This window comes from Orcinus orca, chromosome 14 (assembly GCF_937001465.1).
Source record: "Orcinus orca chromosome 14, mOrcOrc1.1, whole genome shotgun sequence".
Taxonomy (NCBI): domain Eukaryota; kingdom Metazoa; phylum Chordata; class Mammalia; order Artiodactyla; family Delphinidae; genus Orcinus; species Orcinus orca.
The window spans coordinates 36,392,900-36,414,308 of NC_064572.1; the positions used below are offsets into that span (position 1 = coordinate 36,392,900).

The 21,409-nt window shown below is 57.4% G+C and overlaps 1 protein-coding gene across 9 annotated transcripts in view; it reads left to right on the forward strand.

Moving 5' to 3' along the window:
• The first annotated feature begins 1,393 nt into the window (after positions 1-1,393).
• The window catches only part of ZMIZ1 (zinc finger MIZ-type containing 1), a 230,753-nt gene continuing 210,737 nt past the window's right edge, over positions 1,394-21,409 (forward strand). For all 9 annotated transcript variants that reach the window (XM_033434003.2, XM_033434005.2, XM_033434004.2 and 6 more), the window contains exon 1: positions 1,394-1,533. The gene's annotated coding sequence lies outside the window, so the exon portion shown is untranslated. The remainder of the gene's footprint in view (positions 1,534-21,409) is intronic.

Here is a 21,409-nt window from a genome sequence, read left to right on the forward strand (position 1 = left end):
TGAGGATTTAGTGCACAGGGAGATGTTTTGTTTTTTGAATGTATGGGGGTTTGCACTGGTGTGTGTGTGTGTGCGCGCTTGCCGTGTACACGGGCATTTTTGTGAGCGAAAGTGTACGTGTGTGGGTGCGTGTGCGTGTGAGAGCGTGTTTGTAATACTGAGTGTGGGCGCGAATGTGTGTGCCGTTTGTGTAGGAGTTTCCGTGTGAGGGGCAGCGGACGTGAGCCAAAGTGGGCGCGCACTTAGATGCTCTCAGGCGTGGGTCTGACAGGGGAACCCCGCGACCGGGCTCACCCAAGTAAGCCTTGTGAGTGCCATCGCTCTCCGCGGCTCCTGGGACAGTGCACAGCCCTGGGCCGGGATCCCGCGGCCCCCACCCCGCCCGCACACATTGGGCCCGGGACGCTTCCCGCCGGGCCTCGGGGAATCCAAGCGCTTTTGGACCGCGCAGGGTGCCGGGGACAGACCGTGCGCACCGCTTCTACCCAGCGCTCTAGCCTACCTCAACATTGCCCTTGGCGGGGAGGGGAGGGGTCCTCTGCTCGCCCCACCCGCCAGCCCCCGGGCTTTAGGAGCAATCCCAAAGCCTCCTCCAACGGAAGTCTTTGGCAATCTCGTTAGCAACTCGCTCAGCCCCAGTTCGGGTACCTGACAGCTTTCGCGGCCCCAAACGCACTCCAGTCGGGGGCTTGAGAGCAAAGCGGGGGACACTCCGGTGAGACAGGTGATTTTAGCCCCCTCTCCAATGTGACCCTCAGCATTTCTCTCCTGCTCCAAACTTGCTGGAGCGGGTGGGGGTGGGGTCGCGGTTGGTGGGGGAGCGGCCAGGGAGTAGTGGAGGCAGGAGAGAGAAGGTGAGTGGGAGTGGGTGACGCGCGAAGCCCCATCAGAGCCATAGAGGGGAAAAAGCTTGGAGAGCGCCCAGACCGAGGAGCTGGGAAGAAAGGAAGCAAAAGAGGGAAAGGGAAGGGAAAGGCGAGGGAGAGAAAGAGAGGCGAAAAGAGACAGGGAGAGGCGAGAGCGCAGAGAGCGCTAGGCGAGGGAGCTGAGCGCTGGCGGCGGCGGCGGCGACGGCGACGGCGGTGGCGGTGGCGCGGCGCTCCGCTCCTCCCTCAGTTCCGCACCGGCTTTTGCGGCCGGCCGGCGGCGCGGGGCCCTTTGGAAATAGAATAGCCAATGTAATCTGACACTTCAACTTGCTCGGCTCCGGGCGAGTTGATTCACTTACTCACCCCCTAACGCCGAGTTCCTTTTCACTGTCTGTGGACATTAAAAAAGCGAGCGGCGGCTGGCGCCCGGGAGAGCGAGCGGCCGGGCGGCAGGCGGAGAGCAGCGACCGGGCGGCGGAGCGAGCGAGCAGCGCCGGCGCAGCGCGGTGACCCCAGCCCCGGTCGGCGCGGAGCAGAAGCCGGCGCGGAGCCCATCTCGGCGCCCTCGCAGCTCCTCCCGGCCGGAGCCGGCCCTGCCCGGCAGCGGCGGCGGCGGCGGCAGCGGCGCGTCCTCCAGCGGCGGCAGCGGCGCTCGCAGCTCCGGGTAAGTTTGGGGCCAGACCCGGGCGTCCGCTGGCCCCAGGCCTTCCTCCCGCTCCCCGTGGACTCTTGGGGTGCGACTGTGGGGCGCTGGGCGTTAGGGTTTTTCCCTTTAATTTCCGCCGGTACCTGGCGAGCCGGACGAGTGGCCGGCGGCTGGGCTCCGCTGCGCTCTTCTTGGCTACCAGGGGCCAAGGCCCAGGCAACCGGCGAACGCCGGGCTGCGCGGAGCCGTCTTGGTCTGCGCGCGGGGGCCGGGGCTCTTCGGGTGCGCGGGGCGTGAGTGCAGTTGTACGCGCGCGGACCTGGTGCCCGCCTCCTGCCGGCGCGCCTGCAGCCCTGGTTCAGTACACCGGGGGCCGTGCAGGACCGGGATTCGGAAGGGAGGGAGGGAGGGAAGAAAGAAGGAAGGGAGGGAGAGAGGGAGGGAGGGAAGGAAGGACCGGCGTAGGATCACCTCGGTTTCCCTCGTCTCCTTTGGAAAGACGCGAAGTTGTGCGCCTGTGTGTAGGGGAACCGCCAGGGAAGGCGCCGGATTTCGTGGCGGCAAGGGGTGGTGGTGTTAAGTTGTGCATCTGAATTTCCAGGGAAAACACACACTTTTGTAAATGGGAGGGGGGGCGCGGTTAAGTTGTTTGTGTGGGAATTGCCCAGGGAGACGCGGCGCACCATACTAGCGGGGAACGCCAAGGGGTGTGTGTAGGGTCTTCCAGTAGATCTTTAGAAGCCCGAGGAACCTTAAGGCCAAAGCCTCGATGGAGCTGCCCCGGCCAAGAGGGCAGCCCAGGGGGAAGATGTGCGTGTGTGCGCGCGCGTTGCAAATACGAAAGTAATTTCCCCGTGTTCTTTTCTTCCTCTCCGTCTCCGGCGGCGGCGGCGGCCCCGGGGGAGTGGGAGGCCGGCCCGGGCGGAGGTTGGGGGGCCGGGCCGGGGCTGGAGCTGGGGTGGGGGGCGGGCTCTGGAAGCTTGTTTCACATTCCTGGCGTCTGGGCTGGGTAGAAAACAGTGGGGAGCGCGGCCTCGGCGTCTGGGGCGCGGGCAGCGGGCGCGCGTCGCCCCCTCGCCGGGGACATCTGTCCAGGAAGCCAGCCGGGCGAGGAGAGGGCGCGGCGCGGAGGGCAGGCTCCCCGCCCCGGAGCAGCGGGGGCGCGGGCGAGGGGCGGCCGTCTTCCCCGCCATTGTGCGCCAGCAGATTTTCACGGGAGACTGCCCCGGAGCCTCCGGAGAAGGCCGGGAGCCGGCCTCAGCCCCGGGTTTAAAAGACACTCCAGGAATGTAAACAACCCAAGCGGGAGGGCGGGCGGGCGGGTGCAAGCCAGGGCAGCCGGCCCGGGTCCCCCACCCCTCCCCGGGGGACAGCCCGACAGCAGGGCCGCTCAGCCCGACCCCTCTACCTGCCGCAAACTTTTTCCTCCCTTGCCGTCCCTTCCCACCTCGCTCCTCCGGCGGGCCACGGAGCGAGGGCCTCTCCCTGGGCGGGAGCCCAGGGCGCCTGGCACCCGGCGCCTGACCCTGGAGGCCGGGCGGCCCGGCCCCTGCTTGGGTGTCCGGAGTCCCGGCAGCGCCTGCCTCGGAGCCGCAAGCTTCCTGCGCAGGCAGTGCCGGAGTAACTGGGGCTCTGTGAGCTGCCCGCCTGCCTCCCTCCTTCCCGCTGCTCCTAACCCCCGCTCTCCGCCTTCTCCTCCCCCCTGACTGCTTTTCCAATGCCCTGACATGAGGGAGGAAGATTTAACTTGGCAGCCCAAACAAATGTTCTCTCAGAGGTCCTCCAAGAAGCTGGCGGCTGAGCTGGCAGGGTGAGGGCACTGCTCGGCCAGCCTTTTCTTCCTCCCTGCTCTGCCATGGCCATTCGGAGCCCCCTGGGTGGACAGCCCAGGGCATGGGAGAGTAGGGCCCAGCCCCACAGATTTAAAAGGGCAGGGGGAAGCCACCTCTGGAAGCTCCTGGCTTGGCACTGGGCAGGAGCTGCCCGGAGTTATCTTCTGGTGCCAAGGGTTTTCTGGAGGATTTTCTTGAGCAACAGTTTGTCTCCTTGCTGCAACCCCGGGAACAGGGCCTGGTAGACCAGAGGGTTAGCCAGTGCCGTCTCCTCCTCCCTCGTGGGTGTGAAGACAGGCTCGTTACACAGGGCAGGGCAGGAGGCCAGAGGCTGTTCCCAGAGGTGCCTGGGTTTGCTTATTATTGTTTCTTGAAGGTAGAGAAAAAGAGGCAGGCGCTGCAGCTGGAGAATGGGCAGCTTGGCTGGTGATGAAGTCTGACTAGCCTTTGCTGGCGTTTGTAGCATGGTCCCGGGAGTTTAAAAGTTGCTCTCAGGGAAGTTCAGATCAGGGAGCAAATCCGTAACTTTCTGTGTCCCGGCTGCTTTTTGAGGGGGTCCAGGGAATTCCTGGCCCCTCACTTGCCCGCTGCCTGCCCCTCGTGGCGCAGTTTGTGAATATGCCCCAAGCCTTGTGCTGACCTTCCTCTCTTCAGGTTGAAGATATTGAAGCACCAGCATCAAACAAAAGACACATTGAAAGCCGAATCTGCCACAGAGCACGTGTGACTTTGGGGCCAAGGGAATGCATTGGGAGGGCGATGCTGTTTTCTTCTGAGTTTTGTGTTTTCGGCCGGGTTTTTTTTCTCCAAAAGGACAGAAGCATCTCCTTGTCCCAAGTCACAAGGATATGAAATGCTGTTTTCACATGTAAATCTCAAAACTGTAGACTTCTGAGTTGGTGGCAGTGACTGTGGTGGCTAGGGGGTGGTGGGGATTGAGCGGTAGGGAGTTTTCAAGAGTTGTAAATGGTTTTTGGATTGGGGTTTTGAGGCATTCAGGGTATGGCTCACAGAGAAGAGTTGGGAATAAGTAATTGTTGGACTTATTGGAAACTTTGATAACTAGTCCTGTCTATGCAAAAAAAGATTGCTGCCTTTTTTATGGGGACAAATGTCCCTTTTTTCTCCTAAGGAAGGGGAGAGGAGGAGGAGCCTCATTCCTTTCTCAGCCAGGAGCAAAGAAAGGTCCAGAGACTTGGGGTTTCTCTCTCTCTCTCTCTCTCTCTCTCTCTCTCTTTCTCTCTCTCTCTCTCTCTCTCACACACACACACACACACACACACACACACACACGCCTAGTGACAGTAACACAACATTGTCTCCATCCCTGGTCCCCAGAGATGTGCCCCAGCCTAGGACAGGTGTACACCATCAATGGAAAATTGCAGAGGGAAGGACCCAGCTAAGAGCTGCAGACTTCACTTTTTTCCTGATTGACAGAGATCGGGGTGGATAAGGAAGGAAGACACTTGGAGGCCTGCTGTGTCCCAAGAGTTTTGTCGTAAGAGTACCCGTGTGTGAAGCCACAGATACTGAGTTCTCTAGCCTCGGCCAGCATCCAACAGGCAGTTGTGACCCTAGTCTCACGGAGAGATGTTGCTGTAAGAAATTCAGGCACCAACAAGTCAATTTCCGGAAGCTTCTCTGGGCACTCTGTCACAGAACCAGGAAGCCGGGCCTGCCAGGTCCTGAGTCCCATACTTTTAATTCATAACTTTGCTCCCCAGGGCCCTAGCCTGGCTCCTATCACCACCTCATCTTTATGAGGTTCCTTAGGTTTTGTGTGGACAACAAAGGCCGGGCTGCTGTAATTACCCTGAACCCTGCTGCAGCCTTGCCTGGTGACTGCTCTGACCTCTCAGCAGGACACAGTGGCTTCTGTCCACGCCCTCTAAGGAGGGGGGCTCTTTGTCCCTAGAGCTCTACCCTGAGGAAAGGGGGAGGCAGAGCCTGTGTAGGCTGGAAGCTCCAGGGGTGATCTGGAGGTTGGACACTGCCCTCAGGGAAGATGAAGGAAGGCTGAGAAAACCAGTCCCAAGCGCAGGCTATGAGGAAAGAGTCCAGAAACCCATCACGATTATGAGGGCGTTTGCTATTACCTGAGGAGGTAGGGCAGAGGTGTCAGGAGGCTGTAGCTGACTGGCTGCTTTGGGCCCATAGCTTCACTCAGCTGGGCCTCAGTCTCCACATCTGTAAAATGGGCCCAAGGGCAGGACACCCGCCGCCCTGCCCCCCAATCCTACCTGCTTGCTGTGAGAATGAGGCAGATATGGGCGTGAGATCCCTGGGTGTGTGTCCCCTGAAGGCCTGGCAGGCTCTGGGTACAGAATGGATGAGGCACAAAGGGGTTGGATTGGAGGTGCTAGAAGCATTTTCCAGAAACTGCTCTCCCATCCAAGGCTACCTCCCTGGCAGCTTATTGTCCAGCCTTGGCTTGCATGCTCCCCATGACAGGGAGTTCACTACCTTAGGGCAGTTTTTGCCTTTGGTGGACAGTTCTGACTATTGGTGTGCTCAGCTGCATGCCTTCTGGAAATCAACCTCTCCTGACCTCTCTGGGCTTGAGGAGCTGGGGATTCTCCAGACCACAGACTTGTACTTTCCTGGATGATCCCAGATTCAATACCAGTGCCCAGGCAAGCCACACCCCTGTGGGGTGGGAGGACACCCTTCAAATGGCTGCTTCCAGCCCTTATTGGGAGTGACCTGTGGGGAGTAGGAGAGGGTCTGCCTGAGGGGCTCACTGTTATCTGTCTGTGTGCCAGCTTTCCTCCTGGCACTTTCCTTGGATCGGGTAGGAGGAGAAGGAAGGAGATAGATAGCAGGGGGTGGGGTTGGGTCAGGGGCCCAGCACTGATCTCACAGATACTTCCTGAGAGTCCACAGTGTGAGGACCGTGGCCTGTGAGAGACCCTGAAATGTGTAAGACAGTTCCTGTTCCTTAGGAGCTCACAGTCCAGCAAGGGCAGGAAGATCAGTCCAAATAAATAATTAACCAGCACCAGCCGGCTGCCTGCCACGGGGCGCACGATGACAGCAATAGCCACAGCCCCTCGCCTTTGTGTGGCACCTGGTCGGTTTAGAAGCGCTCTCCAACTTTGCTTAACCCCGAGAACAGCAGCGGAAGCTAGCTACTATTTGGAATTAGCCCCATTTAGCAGAGAAGAAGACTGAGGTTCAGGGAGGTGAAAGGACCTGTGTCTCAGCCAGGAGTCAACCCCAGGCCTTACAGACGCCAGCTGTGCTACTGCCTTCGCAGTCCACCAGCAAGGCGGGGACAGGGATACAGAAATCCACGTGGACCCCGAGAACGGGGAATTGGGGACTGAGGCGGAGGTGGAGGAGCTGCGCCCAGGAAGGGTCATGGTGGGGCCTCACTTGCTCTTCCCATTTGGCAGCACGCGGCCCATGCCCCGAGCAGCTGCACCCTTATGGCACAGTGTCTTACAGCCAGAGCTTGCTCTGAGCCCCAGATCCTGTCATGACTACCCAGGGCGCACGTGTCTGTGCATGGGGCTTCATCCCTGGCCCTGGAGCAGGAAGCAGAGGTGTTTCCAGGCCCCAGATCCCCGTGCAGCCCAAGGCTCTTCCCTGGGCTGCGATGGTTTCTATAGGTGCAGACGTTGGCTCAGCCTGCCCCTTCTCTGACTGAGTCAGTCCCCAGGCCGTGCCGGGTAGCCGCCCTGTAGGGGCCCTTGAATTCCTTCTGCCCCTTGACACTGCTCGCCTGCAGGCCAGGCCCCGGGCCCGGGTTTTCTGGAGCTCATCTGAGTGCCACCCCAGGACAAGGCTGCAGGTGGTGGTGTCCAGAGCAGGGAGCAGCCGGGCAGGCTGAACTGGCAGCTCCCCAGGAAGCCTGGCCCAGCCTGGCACACCTGCACAGGTAATGACTGTGGCCCAGGAGGGCCCCGGGCCCCGCCTGTCAGGCCCAGCTGCTGGGGTTACTGCAGGATCGTGTTGGGGGAGGCCGGGGTGTCTGAGCTAATTAGATTTCTTAGATTTCAATGCTCCCCTAATCCTGTTAGCCCGGCTGTAATTGTAACCACTCAAAGGTTTCAGCCGTGGCAGGCTGTTGAGGACAGACGGTGTGGGGACTCTGCTAGGCCCCAGCCCCCAGCCTTAACCAGCCGACTGGGGACTGGGGACTGGGGACTCCCTTCTCAGGTCTCCGGGGTGGAGGCCTGAGTGATGTAGGTGTTGTGCTTTTCCGTAGAGTCTTAGCATTGCAGACTGTCACAGCAGGCATGGCCCTTAGACGTCATCCAGCTCAAACCCTTCACTGTGCCAGTGGGGTAACTGAGGCCTGCAGACGGATAGGGACTGGCCTAGGGCCTGGATGGCTGGTAGCGGCAGGGTGGCAGGGACTTCTGGCTTTGTAATCTTTGTACCTGGAGACTTCAGGGCAGGTTTGGAATTGTCCGGGGGCTAGTAAACCCTCCAGAGAAGTCTGCTTCCAGAGATAGGGGCTGGAGGGATTCATTTGTCTCAAAGCTGGCTCCCCAGTTGGCATTACCTGTACACAGACACAATGCTGTGGCCTCTGCTGGCCAGGGTTTCTGCCGAGGACTCAGGCCTGCCTCTCCCAGGGCTCCCAGATATGGGGGCTTTCTCCCTCCTCTCCCACCAGTCTGTCCCAGATTCTTCATTGCTTGGAGGGTCCACCTCAATGCAGATTAGAGCCTTGCCAGAAAATAACAGAGCTAATCTGAATGTTGGGGGTGGGGTGGGGGCGTGTCATTTAAAATATAGTCTCTTTGTACTTTCAGTGGCTCTTCTAAAATTATTTTGGAATTATTTTGGTGTCTGTCTTAAATGGACACTGCACCCACTTTCTATCCTTTCTTCTACCGTGTCCCCATTCTCATTCCTCAGCATCTCTAGTCATTCACCCACAGAGGTTGGCGCTTGCAGGGGAGGGGGGCGGATGGCTGTGATGCCTTCAGAACCCCTTACTGGGAGCTTCCCACCCAGCAGTCACGTCCTGTCCTCCTCTTCGCTCTGGAGCAGTGGGAAGAGATGTTTGAAACCTCCTTCTACCCTGGAAGCTCCCTGCCTGTGTGTTGCACCCTTAAGCGTGTGGTGTAGAATTGATGGGCCATAAGGGTTACCTGGTCTGACTTTTTTTTTTCCAGTCCGGGAAACCCAACTATGGAAAGAAACAATTGGCTATATCCAAGGGCAACAGCGAATTAGTGGCAGAGCCAGGCCTGGAACCCTGTCTCTCTAGCCCATTAGTTCATTAAACATTTATTGAGCACCTATTGCTGGCCTGGTGCAGCCCCGATAGCCACCCTTTGGAGCTCAGAAATGAATGCTGTTGCACCTTTGACTTGGAAAGGGCCAGATGAACCTGGGGAGGACATTTTCAGTCGAACCCCCAGATCCTGTGCCGTTGGAGGAGGATGGGCAATGGAGCCCCAACCCAGCAGCATATTTCTTGAAAGATAATAATAGTCTGGTTGCATTGGAGATTTGAGGGAAGTAAAGCAGAAACCCTTTGGGGAGGGTACAAGATTTCTCATCTGCCCAGGCCTGTTTAGTCCAAGGAGATGGGTGGCTTCCTCTGCCTGTCCCCCAGCCCCACCCGGCCCTCTGAGGGCTGACTTTTGTCCTTTGTAGAATGGCCTGTTAACACTTCCTCTGTGGATGGAGAAGCAGGGAGGGAGCCCGGTCCGCCATGGGAGTCACCCGTGTCACCTCAGGACGAGGGAGGAGAGCCAGGTGCCTGGGCCTCACCCCGTGTCCAGGCTTTTGTCCAAACTCCAGTCCTACTCCCTGGTAGACCTTGGCCAAAACTAGGAAAACTGGCGCTCGGCTCAGCCCAGGTAGCACTCTGGCTGAGGGACAAATGGGGCACACAGACCTCTGGGGAAGGGTCCTGAAACCCTTTGGCATTGGCAAGTGGAGAGGGCCCTTCTAGGTCTCTGTCCCACCTTCCTGTTTTGCAATGGGGAAACCCAGAGCCCAGAGAGGTAAAGGGACTGGCCACACATCACACAGCGAAATGGATCCCTTGCACCAGAGTGTCTCATTGAGGGGGCCTGAGTGTTCTGGGTGCGGAGGGGTGGACTTTTCTTATTGATGTCGTTATTTTGGTGCTTCTGCTGTTTACATCTTAAAACAACTAACCAAAGTCCTCCGTAAATATCCTAATAGCCAGCATTTCTTGGGCAACTCGTTTGTTTTAGGCTCTTATACTGCCTGGGATCAACTCTCAGCTCCACCCTCTGTGACATCTGTGACTTTGGGCAGCTCCACAGCTGCACCACAGGCTCACTAATAGTATAAAAAGAACATATTACCTTTCCCTTAGTTTGAGAAGATGGAGCACATGCAGGGTCTGACGCATAGTAAGTGCCCAAGACACGGCAGCCTCAGTCATTGTCATGGCCATTGCTTCCCACGACACCTGGTCAGCTGTTAGCACTGCGTTACCTCCAACTGACCGACAAGGACACTCAGGTCGGGGGGATTGCCCAGGGTCACCTGGTACTTCAGGACCAGCAAAGACAGGCTTGGGATCCAGGCTTCCTGACACCTGCCATTCTCCCCTCTGTAGCAGGAAGGGCTGCTGGGACATCTTGGAGAGGCCCCCTGTGACAACCCAAGTTTTCATTCACCCTATCAGGGAAGCCTGTTCCCCTGGGAGAGATGTTCTGAAGGTGGAGACTTAATCTGGGTTCCTGCCTTGGAACCTCATCTTCCTCACCCGTAAATTGAGGCGAGGGATGAGGCGAGGCGTCCCTCGTAGGCTTTTCCCCGGTGGAGAAAAGGAGAGGATGGAGGGGCTGAGCCTTGTCCACCGTCAACTACTGTGCAGAATCACAATGGATGGTAACTGACTCTGGGACCTTAGGCCAGTCACGGATGCCCTGAGCCTGTTTCCTTACCCGAAAATCCTGAGCTGAGACCACATCCAGGTTTCCCAGAGTGGGTCCTCGGGAGCACCGGCCCACAAAAGGAAGGACAGATGGCAGAGCACACCCTGTCCTGGGAAATCACCAGCCCCTTTGCCTCACCCAGGGTTTCCCAAGCTATAGGACACTCCTCCACTCTCCCTTTTTAATGCAAAATAACTATTAGAGACACCAGTGGAACATCCTGGGAAACGTGCAGCTGGGTGGTCACTTCCAGCTCTGGCATCTGCGGCTCAGCCGGCCCAGTGGATGGTTTTCCTGCTGAAGAACAGCCTTTCCCGAGGGATGCCTACGATGGGGAGGACGAGGACGGCTTCCTTGTGGACAGAATCCCCGCCAGCCTGCCCTCTTGGCGGTTCTACCTGACTTCTACCCGCTTCAAGCCTGCAGGTCTCTGTCACTTTTGCTGGCCTCCTTTTCTTTTATTGTTACCAGACCACAAATCCGTTTGTGGTTGGGCAGGCCCCAAAGCAAGGCCAGCTTGGCAGAGGGGTGGGGCCCCTGCCATGTCCCTAGAGATAGGCCTCAAAGACCTGCCAGCGGTGAGGCAGGAGGGGCCTCGTACCCAACCTGCGGGGGCCCTGAGCCTGCGTGCACACCTTGGCAATTATGTCTTTTTCTGGAGAGATATGGTCCCCAGCTTTGTTCCCATCCTTGAATGACTTTGGACACCTGAAAGCAGTGTAAGAACCACAGCCTTCATCCAAGGGTCTAAAATTACCCTGGCCCTGGAGTGAGCATGACTGTTGGGTCGTTTTTCCCTTCCTCCTGCCCACAAACCCTCTGATTCCTACTCATTTTTGTGTGTCACTTCCGTAGTCTTGGAGGCATTTGTGTTGAAACCCCTGTTCCTAATCCAGCCTGACTTTGGGCTGATGAGGAAAAGAGGCCGAGGGAGGGAAGGGACCTGACCACGGTCACTAACAGCAGTAGGGCCCCCGGGACACAAAGCTTGGCACAGGGACTGGGTGGCCCCAGGGGGTGGCCTCTTGTGCCAGCCGACCTCACTGCTGAAACCATTCCGTCTCATCCTCTGTCAGCGCCAGGATTCAAAGTCCCCAGAAAGAGCTAGGGATTAGGGTGAAGGGAGCCAGGTCCCGCCCACTCCCTCTTCTAGGAAGGCTGACCAGGACTGGTTTAGGGCTTACCTCCTCTGGGTCAGGAGGCCAGTTTCAACCATGCTTGCTGCACTGCCTGTTTATCCTGCCCCAGTTAATGTTTCCTCTTCCTGGGCCGAGGGGCCCAGTGGCATTTACTTATAGAGGAGTGCGCTGTGTCTTCAGGATGCCTCGCTGGTATGAATCAGCTGTGAGCTGTGGGTGTTGTGCTGCTGTCAGAGAGGGCGAGGCGGCCTGGGGCCCTGGGGAGAGCCCTGGGCCTGAGCTGGGTTCCCATGCTGGCAGGCCCACTCTGTGACTGTGGACGTGTCACTTTCTCTGGGCTTGCACTCCTCTTGTCCCTGACTCTGTGGGATTCTGAGGAGTGGGCTTTGTGGCTGGCAGGGGGCGAGTCAGGGGGCTCCTTGGCTCTCAGCCTCCCTGCCCAGTTTGCTCACCACCACCCCACCTCACACCCCGAGTTCCAGGACCCCCCTGTGTTTCTGATCCTGGAAAAAGGGAGGAAACCTCAGGTGTGATTTCTTGCCTGGTGTTTGGTAATGGGGCCTGGCTGTGAAAGGAGCTTCCCTGAAGCTGTGAGCTCAACACTGATTTATTTCCTGCAACAGGACTGCTTTGTGATTCCTCCCACCCCGGCCCGGGTTGACACCTTCATTTTTGTGCGTGAATTGTCTGTGAGGCTGATTTCTATAGGCAGAAGGAGTGGGACTGCTTTGAAGGTTGGAATCCTTGTGGGCACCAGAGTTCTCAGCGTTTTCTGCCTTGTGGATGGCTGCCCTCCTAGCCAGCTCCCTAGAGGTGTGGCCGTCCAGCCAGTGTGATGGTCCCTCAGACCTCCCCCTCCAGGGGCTCTGGACGCTACTATGCCAGGTATCCGTGGGACCCTTGGTTCTCAGGACTGTGAGGGAGCTTGGCGGCCACCTCATCTGGTGCCTTGTTACACAGATGACCTCTGGCCCTTCTGCAGCATCCCCAGAGAGCACTCTCTGTCATGGGCTTGCACACCTCCAGGGACGGGCCACTCCCTGCCTCTCAGGAGCTTCCTCCATCTAGGAGGTTCCACCTCGTGTGGAGCCTGGAAGGATGCTTCCTGCTAGTTCTCTTCTCAGGACAATGCAGATATGGGGAAGTCAGTTCTCGGGAGCTCCCTGCCATACTCCACGTCATGGGTGTATCCCCAGAGACTTCTTGCTAGGCTGAGTCCGAGGCTGGAGTGGGCAGAATGGGCTTCCTGAAAGAGGTGGCCTTTTTCGATTCCCTGGGCCTCCTTATTATCTCTGCCTCTGGTAAGAGCCTGGGCAGCTTGGAGACCTCAGGCCTGACCTGAAAACGGTCTAACCCAGGTCGTAAGACATGGATCTAGGCTGGGGAGGTCCTAAATGTGGCTCAGTAGGGTCTGAGGGAAAGAAAGTGGCCTGGCATCTGCTCTTCAAGGGTCAGACATACCCGATGGTTCGAGAAGGCTGTCTTCCTAGCCTCTCCCAGCAGGCTCACCTACCACTGGAACTGGGGTCCCTTTCTAGGAGGATAGCCAGGGGGCTGTGTGTAATACTCCCTCCCTGTCTGCTTCCATCCGCCTCCTCACCGAGCCCCTCTCTGTCCCCTGCCACTCTGTCAAGGGGACATCCTGCCTAAGTGTCCCAAGGCCCCAGGGACCTGGGTATCTGTAGAGAGCACTGGACGTAGAGTCAGAACTTCTGGCACTGCCACCCACCGACAGTATCCTCTGAGGCTGTCACAAGAGTCAGAGGGGAGGGCCAGCACTTTGCATGCTGTGCAGTGTCATGGCGTCGGGGAGGGCAATGTTTTATTACCATGTGCCTTGATGACAGTGTCAGCACAGAAAGGCCTTGGAGATTATCCAGGCCAACCCTTTCATTTAGCTGCTGAGTCTGACCCCAGAGGGTACAGAGGCCTCCCCGGGGTCACAGGGCAGTCTGTGGCAGAGCTGGAGCTAAAACCCAGGCATTCCGACCATCCGCCAGTGCCCATCCTCTGCCTTGTCACTTGACAGAAACCCTTTGCTCCAGTGAGACCCGGGGAGAGGTCCCTTGTGGCTGTGGCGATGGTGTGCCTGGCTTGCCTGGGATTTACCATCCTCATCTCACAAAGCTCCTGGGCCTCGTGCCTCTGGCTGTGCTCGTCAGAACCTCTGGGCCTGGGGGCAGGCAGGTGTTCCCTGGGGTCTTCATTGAGACAGCTGGCTCCCCCAGCCTGGGGCCCTCGCCTGGGGCTGCTGCCCTATGACGGTGTTCTCCCCTTCACTTCCTGGCTCTGACAGGGCTGCCCCACACTCTGCCAGCCATGACCTTGGGTGGAAACGGTCTCCAGGAGCCCACCTGAGACCCCTTGCCCAGGTGTCTATTCTAACTGGCTGCAGGATGTTACCCTGGCCTGGGACCATGGGTTGAATCTGTGGCCCTAGTTTCAACCTGGTTTGATCCTTCCTGGGGCTCTGAAGACCCAAAGATGCCCAGACTGTTGGAGCAGGAGGGACCTGGGCAACCAGCTTATCTTATCCCTGTCTCATGCCCATTTCCCAGAGTAGGAGACTGAAGCCCAGAGAGGGAAGGAAGCTGGCTGCAAAGCCAGCAAGATGCTAACCCCTCCCGCCCTAGCCAGCCTGGCCTCCTTCCATCCACTGCTCCCTGAGACTGATTCCTTGGGCTGCTCAAGTCTAGTGTGTATGGAAAGAACTATTGAAGACCCTTAGGCCGGGACCTGCTTCCCTTCCAGGTCTGGGAGCCTGTGCACTGGGTGGGAGGGCAGCACATTTTTCCTGCTGGTGGGTCCTTAGGCCAGCCTGAGAACAAATTTTCCTGGCTGGTCTGGAAGCCTCGAGTGTTCTGCCCCTGAGGGAGCAAGGCCTGGGATCTTTCTGTGCCTCCCCTTACCCAGCTCTCCAAGAAAGATGGATTACTTATTCATTTATCAATTTGTTGAGCACCTACTATGTGCCAGGAACTATTCCAGGCCCTAGGGATATAGTGGTGAACTTGACAGAGGCCTTGCTGCATTCTCCTAGGTGAGATAGTCAGCAAGTCTACAAGTTTATGTATGATGTCATGCTGAGTTATGATAAGTGTTTTGAAGAAAAATAAGTCAGGATGAGGTGATATAAGGAGATGGGAGAATCGGGGTTGTTTAGATGGAGTGATCAGGGAAGGCTTCTCTGAAGAGGCTACATTTGAGCAGATATCTCAGGGAAGTAAGAGAGTGAACCCCATGAACATCTGGGAGAAGAGCATTCCAGGCGTATGGAACAGCATGTGCAAAGGTCCTGTGGCATGCTCTAAGAAAGGCAGGGAAGCCATAGTAGCTGGATGGAGTGGGAGGAAGATAGGAGAGGAAGTTAGCAAGATGGTCAGGGACCAGGTCGCAGAGGGCCTTATGGAGCACGGGAAGGGCTTCTGACTTCATGCTCAGTAATTTGGAAGCCACTGGAGGATTTTAATTAAAGGACTGAGACTATCTGCTTAGACTATCTTCTAAGAAGATCCCTCTGCCTAGTGAGCTGAGAATAGACTCTAGGGGACAAGGGTGGAAACAAGGAGACCAGCTGGGTAGCTTTTACAGTAACCCACATGAGGATGCTGGTGGCTTTGACCAGAATGGTCAGTGGACCTAGTGAGACAGAGTCAGATCCTGGATGTATTTGAAGGTTGACCGAGGTTATGCCTAGAAGCCCATTGGGAATGCCTGCCTACCTCTGCAAAACAGGCTGAGGGCTGGGACTGGAGAGCTGGCCCAGATCTCCAAGTCCTGTGGGAGGACTTTTTTTGTGCTTGTCACCTTCCATATAGCTATAAGGTGTCCATTTAACAGTTGGAAAAACAGAGGCATGGGGAGGTGTTTGTCACACCCTAGTCACACTTGTGATTTTGCCATTCTGCATTTGGTTTCCATCGTGATTTTCTTCCATTCATCTCCTCCACTTTCACGCTCTCCACTCTGTGCACTGTCCCTTTCTAAGGTGCCATCACCCTCAAGCCCTGGGACCTTTGCTTTGCCTATGTCAGTTCCTTCCCCAATCCTGTCTGGTTAACTCCTCTGCATCCCTAAGAGCCCAGCTCAAGAGCTGCCACCTCTGACCTCCCTCCCCTGACATTCTCAGACACTAGGGTAGGGATTTCTTCCTCCACTGAAAATTCTCCTGTTCCTCTCCCTCCTGCCCTCCATTGTTGGGATCAACTGGAATGGGGGCTGGGTCTGTGCCTCCCTTCTCACCCCCTCTTTCCGCTCTGTGTCCTTACAGCCTGGCCCAGGGCTGGCACAGAAGAGGGAACACAAACATTTCAGTGTATTCCTGGAGCAGTAGCTAGTCACTATGGAAACAAGGAAGTGTTGCAACTTCCCTAACTTTTGAGGCTGGGGTCACAGAGGGCAGCTCTATCTCGTCCCCACGGGATCTACCCAGGATTATCATCCTGGGATTCTTATTGATTCAAAGTCACCTTCGGCAGGTCCTTTCCCATCCCTGGGGCTCAGTTTACCTGTCAGTGACATGGGGGCACTGGGACTGCTTGGCCCACCAAGGTCATTTCTGCCCTAACATTCCTTGTTCCTGTGCCTCCAATCCTGCCTCGTAACCGCAGGCAGACCCTTTGTCCCCTCTGGGCCTCCGTTTCCCCATTCTCTTCATCTCTCTCCTCTAACAGGATAATCTGCCTGAGTCAGGCCACTCCAGTGTCCCAGAGTTCCCGCAGCCTGGGAGGCCCTCGATAACTAAACTGGGATTCGTTTGACTTGCAGGGGCAGCAGGAGGGAAGTCCTGCTTCCCAAGTGGCGGCAGAAGCAGCAGGAGGGTGGGTTGCGGGGGAGAAGCCAGGCCGGCTCACTCTGGTCTGAACCTGTGCAGGCTGCTGGGTCTCCTTGCCTCACCTTGAAGGTGACTAGAGCCAGTGTTTGTCCGGTGGGCCTTGCCTCCGCTGGCCACTGCCTCTCAGCATTCTGGTGCTGAGCAGAGGGCTGGGCCCGCGGTCCAGGGTGGCCCCAAGGCTGCCCGCAGTGGCAGGGTGAGTGGGTGGACAGTGCCTTCTCGCCATGACTCTTCTCCACTTCATCGCGTAGGAGCCAAGAACTGGCTGAGGGCAAAACCGCAGCCTGGCTGCCGGCACCCTCCGTGGCCCAGCAGCGCTTGGGCAGGGTGGTTCCGGGGCTCTGCCCCAGCCAGACAGGGCTCAGACTGCTGAGGTCGAGGGTCCTAGATGCCCCACAAGGCCTGACCCTGAGCCAAGTCCGCACCTGCCAATGGGCTCCGTGGGCAGAGGACTCCGCTTGTACCAGCCCATCCCAACTCCCGCCTGGCATGTAGCAGTGGGTCAGTCTTCCCAGCAGGCCCAGAAAGAGAGGAACCCGGCTTGAGAGGGGTCTCTGGATCTGCCTGCTCACCTGTAAAATGGGTGGAGTGTGCCCGCCTCCCAGGGCTGCCAGGAGGGGAGGCTGAGGAAGGCAGTTTGTACCCAATAAACACACTTGTTAGGGTTGCCAGCTGGAGGCAAGAGCAGGCCTTAGCCAGAGGGATGCCCCTGTGAACACCTTTTTCAAGAAATGAAAGCGCGATTTTTTTAAGAATGAGAATCTGGCCTGTGTAGGAGAAGTACCTCCCCCTCTATGTTTAAGTGGTTCCCAGTGGTCAGGGACTCATGTGGCCATCCAGATGTGTATTCCCAGCCTGTCACTGCTCCACCAGTGTCTGATGTTGGGCTGAATAGCTACCCCCAGGGTAGCACTGGGCACTGGAAGGGGCTCTGGCCAGTGTAGGAGACCCATTTCCCATCTCTGCCGGGGAGCAGCTTCCTGACCTAGTCAAGGCCCTGGCTCTGTCTGCCCTCGGTTTCCCCATATGTGCATCGAGGCCTCTTCTACCTGGGACACTTCTGGAAGCCTGGTTGAGCATTTGTACCTCCAGGATAGGCAAGACTTTCTGTACCAGCTCCCCCAAGATTGAATGTGGTCTATCTGACTTCTGCTCACAAAGTTCTCACGTTTGTGAAACAGAGATCTGTCCATGGGGCTTTGGACATCATCATGTGGACCATGGCATAAGGTCTCCCAGCCTGTCCTTACCGGCAAGCCTCAGTTTTGTCATTGTCTCCTCCTGGGGGGTCTCTCAGTGCCCCCCTTTACTCCCCCAGCCCTCTGCATTCTCCCTGGGCTGCCCCTTCCATGAGGGTACCAGCTGGCTCTCGTTCCTGTATCCCCAGACAGCCTGGATCTGTGAAGGTGTTCAGTAAAGCTCAGATAGATGGATAATGAAATAGAAACCCTCAGCTATGCAGATACTTCCGATTTTTCTCAGCACAGAGGTTTCACTCAGCTGTGTTCACTTGCTGGAGTTTTGCTCGGTGTATAGAATCCTTTAAAAGAAATCAAATTTTTAGTAAGCTCCAAGGCCAGAATTGGTTTTCTATAGTTTTCGCCAGTCTCTGTCTTTTAAAACTGGTGCTTTCTGACTTGTGTTTTTTGCATGTCATTTATTTACCTTGTGTGAGCAGCTACTTTTTCTTTTTGGATTCCATACAGTAAATAAGCCCACCTCTCATTTTATTTAGGTTTCTCATGCCGAAAAGGCAGGGAGGGTTAGTAAACACTCTGCTTTGCCTCTGACTGTGGAGCCTGGGCAGGTGCCTGTGCCGGCACCTCTCTGGGGGAGGTGGACAGGCAGCCAGGGAGCCTGGAGCAGCTGGTGGAGTTCATTGCCACCAGGGAGAGTATCTGTGTGGCCCACGGATGGCACATTGGCACGCTGGATCCTTCTCCCCCACACAGCTGAATGCCGAATGAGCCCGCTTCAGTGGAGGAAAATGTACCCCGTGGTACTTCTGTAAGCACAGATCGAGGGCCGTGGTATTGACAGAGAAATCCAGATGCCGGCCGTGAACCCAGCACTGCAGGCGGGAGCGTCTGTTTACTTGAACTTGGCTGAAGGTGTTTCTTGTCTTCCCTGATTTCCTCTTGTCTGGTTTTTGGCCCAGTGCTGTTGGAGTCCCGCCTCATGCCAGGGGAAGCGGTGAACCCCTCTCCCTGGCCCCTGAAAACCTAGGAACCGTTCCTAGGACTGCGACGTCTGATCAGACAGATTCGGTAGAAATTGGCAGTGCTGGGTCCCTCAGGCTCTTGGGGTGCCTGCTGCGTGCTCCTGAAGGTGGAATCTCACGCGGGGCATGCTAGCCAGCATGCCTTCATCTGTCGATGAGGACAGCCCCCTGGCTTTGGAGGGCTGCTGTGAGCATCACCTCTACGGGCTGCACCTGAAACAGGGAACCCGCCAGCCCTTCCCAGGACAGGGGCCAGAGCTGCCTCCTCCTTTGTCCCCCTGCCATGCACATATGTCCATGTGTGTGCACAGGACTTCTGGTTTTCGGAAGGGAGGGGACAGGTGGCAGAGAGACAGGATGAGCCTGAGTGTAATTTTATTTCTGTGGTTCACCTTTCAAGCTGTCACGGTAAATCCATTTTACTTGTCACTTTGTAAATCATTATGCGGGATTAAGCCTTTTACCAACTTTTAGGGCTTCTGCAGCCGTCGACAGCCCCACCTCTTCCCCATCCTGCCTTCTGAACGCCGCTCGCTGCTCTGGGCATTGGTCCTGCTGCCGTTTCTTCAGGCGTGGTCGGTTAGAACGCCAGTGGGGGCCTGGGAGACAGCTGGCCCATCGTTGACTTTAGCCGTCCCATTTTACTGACAGGAAAACAAGCTCGGGGGGAGGGGCAGGGACTCCCAGGCCCAGCGCCCAGGACGCTCGGGTGTTTCTGCCGCCCCTGAAGCAGTGGGGAGGGAGGCTGCTGACGGTAACCCGGGGCGCTGCAGATGGAGGGCTTTTCCTCATCCCCTAGGGGGCTTGGAGCGCCCCACCCCGCCATGGCTGTGAGACCCACAGAGAGCTCCAGCTTGGAAGAGGTTTTGAAGGGAGGCAGGGTCTGCTCGGAGCCAGAGAAGAGCCTTCTGTCCCTTCCTGGGGTACAGGGCCAGGGCCACAAGCTTGGGTGACAAGGAGCTGGATGTGAGGGTGTGGTCAGAGGCCCCCCCGCTGGCCTGTAGGACCCCCATTTATTTATATCTCTAGACACCCATGCGCTTCTCCAGAGAAGGCTTCAGGGTGGAAGAACAATGCAGCCGTTCGTTGAGATGCTCAGAGCTGCAGACGGTGGCCAGGGCCCACTAGGCCAGGAGCCAGCAGTGTGCGGTGGTGCATTTCCTATCGTCGGCCCATCTGGAGAGGGCTGCTCAGAAAAACAGAAAACAGAAAGGCCCCACCCGCAAGGCTGACACACGTTTAGGGAGCTGAGGCTTCTGGGGCGCTGGCTTTGAGGGGCCAGGGATGTCCGTGCCCCGCAGAGCCCTGACGGGTCGGACTCAGCCTTCTTTCTCCCTGCCTTTTCCATCAGGGTGGACGGGCTTCCCCCAGGCCAGGGGATTCCTTCTTGTCACTTGGGTTCAGCGCTCAGAGGGCTCGGCCTTGGAGGGCAGCGTTCGCCCAGCCTGCTTCCCCCACGCCCCCAGCCAGACCTCCTTTGTCTTGTAACCTGACAGATTAATCACTCGCCTGCAGTTTCAGTCCAGCAGGAGACCGGCTAGAGTGTCTCCTTAGGGTAGGGCCCCGTGCTTGGCATGGTGAGGGCTCCCGATGGAGAGCAGCACCTGGACCAGGCAGCGGTCCCACGGCCTCCCACTTCGCCAGTTGCAGCCCCTACTAAGCTAGGTGGCAACTGCCTGTTTCTTTCCCCATTTCTAGATGTGAGCTCCTTCTAGAAAGCCAGAGCCCTGTCTCCTGTATCCCCTAGCACGGGGCCACAGGGAGGTGGCGTGGGCAGCGGAGCACAGGCTAAGGCAATATTTCTTGAGCAGAAGGATGGCGAAGCGAAAATCCCGAGTCCCTGACTTCAACGAGTTTCACAGTCGAAATTGGAAACTAAGCCTTGGTTGCCTGGCAGAATAGGAATGATCCATACTGAAAGTGCCAGAGAAATCTGCTGAGAGGTTCCAAGGAGACCTTGAGACAAGTGAGCGATGAGAACGGGCTAGAGTAGTCAGGGAGGGCCTCCTGGAGGAGGGGGAACTTAAAGGTGGTGTTGATGATGCAGAGCCTTTAGCTAGAACAAGGCGAAGAGGACAGGGGAGGAAAGGCACTTCTGGGAAGCGGAAAGGCATGAAGAGAGGGAAAGAGGTGTGCCTGCCCCGGGGGTCCGGGGGAGCCCCGCCAGTGCCTGTGTCTTCAGGGGAGTAACTGAGGCCGGGTCTCCAGGGATGATTGGGACCCCAATGGGAAGGCAGGGTTGGGAGGGGACACATTCTAGAGGCGAGGGAGGTCAGGGAAGGGCAGTGTTTTAGGAGATTAATCGGGGGGCAGGGTGCTGCTTGTATTGGAGGGGGAGACTGGAATGTGTTGATTACACAGGTGAGTGGAGTCCCTCACCTGCAGTTCAGGGCCAACCCACCTGAGCTGGGTGGGAGGGCTGGTGGGGTCGGGGCCTAGGGGGCAGGCCCTTCCTCCAGCTGGGCCCGCCCATGGTGAGGGGGCGAGGAGAAGGTGAGAGCAGCAGGGGTTTCTGTAGGGCCGGGGGCAGGCTTGGCCAGCTACTCCCTGACGGGGTGACATGGCCGTGTGCCTCTGTCCTCAACCTGCAAAGTGAGGAGATTTAACAGTCCCCACCCAGCCTGTCTGCTGGGCTGCTGTGAGCAGTAAATGAGACTGGGAGGCGAAGGTCTTTGGGAGCTGACATCGTCCATCAGGTATCATCCCATTGGGGAAAATTGCTGGCTGCAGCAGCATGGCCATTTCATGGCTGCTGGTTTCATTAAAAACAAGCTGTGTGACCTTGGACTGGTCACTTCCCTCCTCCAGGCCTCGGCTTTCTCCTCTGTAAATGGGTCCATCCTGGTAACCCCTGTCTCCCCAGGTGCTAAGCGTTGCGGTGAATGCATGCCACGTACACCGTTGCTGGCGTTCCCTGCTAGGAGACCGAGGCTTGGGCATCACTCTGTGGGCAGGGCTCCACGTTGCCTGCCAAGCCCAGTTGTCAC